Below are 3,272 nucleotides of genomic sequence, written 5' to 3' on the forward strand. Positions count from 1 at the left end.
CGTTTCACTTGGCTACATTTTCATCATAGACCCTTTTTTATTATGCAAATTGGGCTGCATAGTAACTTAGAAATGACATTAATTAGATTAATGCAGCCGAATTACGAAATCCAAACCCGGATGAGATGACTATATATGGGTCCATATTGTCAATTAATTTGTTTTACATATATTTCAAATTTTATTCTATGTTTACCTTCTTTTCCATTTCAGCATGCTAATTAATTTCACTCCATAGTAATCAGTTTTTCCCTAAGCATGCATGTAATGGAAGAGGAGGATCCTTCATAGTTTAATTAAAAAGAAGAATATTATTATAAAAAAAGTTTTAAAAAAAACATATACACTCTATAAATTAAACCTATCACAAGCCGCTGACTTATATTATATATGATCAATATATGAAACAAAATATAAAAGATAGAAAGAGTCATGGTTAAGTACTATAGGAAAAAAGAACGAGTCAAGGTTAATAAATAATTTAATTTATTTATATTTCCATTTAAATACACATAATTTAATCCAGTAAAATATAGTTGACCCTCGGTCTCTTAATTGATACGCGATACATGCATTTACATCTCGCTCACTGGATGATGGGTTTCTTTTTCAGATGTAATTAAGCGCTTTATTTGCAAAGAAAATTCTCAAAACTAAATATGTTTATTTTTAAATATAATTAATAACCCTGAATCAAAGCGAAACTCAAATCTTCTCGAAACAAACAATAATAATGGTGAATCTAAAAGCTCGTTAGTGCATTGCCCCACAAGCAATGATATGGTTGGACAAAGCATAGATTGGTATAAGTGAGAATTATTTTAATCAGTTGACAAAAAAATAGTACTCTCTCAGTCCTCAATATAAGACCCATTTAACTAATTTGATTAGATTAAGGAAGTTAGGTAAGTTAGTTAATTATAAGAAAAATGACACATTTTTCCTAAAACACCATAATCATCTTTCTTAATACTCCCTCTCCCTCTTCTACTTAAATATGATTGATGGAGTATCTATAGGGATAATTTAAAGAAAATTGATAAATATGAGAAATGAGTCTTATATTTAGAACCAAAACCAACTCAAGAATTGGGTCTTATATTAAGGACCGGAGGAGTAATTCTTAAGAGTTGTGCCATATACTCCTTTGGTTCTATTTATAACGCACTGTTAACATGTTTCACACATTAATTGTCATTTAAAATTTAATAACTTTCTAACTTTTTCCCTATTTAATATACATTACACCTCATATAAACAAAAGCAACACAATAATAAATGAGGGGTAAAATTATACATTTATACAAAACATTTCTTTCAGTGCCCTATAAATAGGACCAAAAAATACATTCTCTCTCTGTTCTATAAATAGGACCAAAGGAGTATATGTTTTCTTGGAAGAGTGACACTTACAGGTTCTAAAAAGATTAATTAAATGATAATTAGCTCTAAAAAATTTTAGCTAAAAATAATTTGTAAATATCAATCGATAAACTTGCAAATAGCCATATAAAAATTTTGACGCACGGTAAAATATGATAACAATGACTTATGAGACTTAAATATCAACATTTATTTTTGTAAATATCTAAATTATTGCATTAAAAAAATAAATATCTAAATTATGTGTACAATTCTTTAATTTTTTAGAATTTAACTGTTATTAAATTGATCTTTTCATACTATATATATATATATATATATATCTCCTATATTTTATTTAGATTATATTTCAACTAGTTGGAGTGGTCGAAAATTTTTCAGAGGTTGCTTTTCACTTTAGACATCATCAGTGGTTACCTTTATGATTTTATCTTCCACCGCATATGGAATACGGTATATTATCTTGGTGGCTTCCGCGTGGAGAATGTTTAATATTTGCTAATTAATAAAAATTCCATTTTCAATACGCACACGGGACTCTGGCATATTGAATCGATTTATTAGGCCAAAAAATAAGGGACTGAAATTAAACAAATAATAAGGGAAAGTGATATTTGGATGAACACTGAATCATGAAAATGAGCAAAATTAGAGCTGGTAATATGAGTTAGACCCATCAACTCCCAAAAAATGACAGCTTAGGGTTGGCTAAAAACCAACCTATCTGCAGATGAAACATTTTAACTTGCATCACCTGGTAGGCTAACCCGCATTTTTTTGTATGTTTAAATTGTATTAATTATTATTATATATATTATATTTTATATCATATCTAAAAAATTAAAAAAATACCTACTCTTCTGGTCCTTAATATAAGACTCATTCAACTAATTTGATTAAATTAACAAAGTTAGGTAAATTAGTTAATTATAAGACATGTGACATATTTTTCCTAAAACACCATAATCATCTTTCTTAATACCTCCTCTCCCTCTTTTACTTGTTTATGGTTGAGGGAGTATCTATATGAATAATTTAGAGAAATTTGATAAATATAAGAAATAGGTCTTATATTTAGGACCAAAACTAATTCAACAATTGGGTCCTATATTAAGAACCGGAGGAGTATATTATTTATTTAGTGTTTTCAATCAAGTATTTGAAGAAAAAATAAAATTTCATTATATTTTGTTTTTTATTGTATAAAAAATAGTTAAAAATCAAAAAAAATAGTTGACCCACCATAACATGTTATGATTGGCTAACTATTATAAAAAACCTTTTTAACCTGTACCGCCTATTTCTAACCGGCTACCGCTAACCCGCAAGTAATGCGGTCATCCTCATTGGACCATCCAATAAGTCATTTCCTTAGATAAAGCCAAAGCCTCCTCAATTTGATGCTTACTTTTATGCTAATCTACTGGATTCTGTTTCATGTTCTATGCTCATAAAAAACTTTTTCAAAAAACAGCATGCAATGCGCTCATCCTAGCTAATTGGACCATCCAGATCCATTTGAATATTTCATATTTAATTTAAATAATTTTTTATTTTAATAGATGCGAAATTTAAAATTAAAAAAAAAAATCTTATAACTGATGTTGAAAAGCGACAAATAAGGGCCATCAGTTTGCCTGCAAGTCTCTTGTCTCTCCATTTCTTCAACAATTCTCTTCTTTCGAATCCCAATCACAAACAGCCATGCGCTTGCCTTATTCTTACGAATTGGTTTTCTCTGGTCACTTCCATCTGCACGAACTGAATTAGGCTCTAATACATATATTTGTGGGAGTCTTTGTTCGTATCAATCTTAAGATGTCACATATATGAACACGTTACATCTTCACATGTCTTTAGCATCACGAGTAGATGTTTCCCAGAAAGTG

Source organism: Neltuma alba, unplaced genomic scaffold, assembly GCF_004799145.2.
Source record: "Neltuma alba isolate B1F8T4 unplaced genomic scaffold, ASM479914v2 tig00010952_pilon, whole genome shotgun sequence".
Taxonomy (NCBI): Eukaryota; Viridiplantae; Streptophyta; class Magnoliopsida; order Fabales; family Fabaceae; genus Neltuma; species Neltuma alba.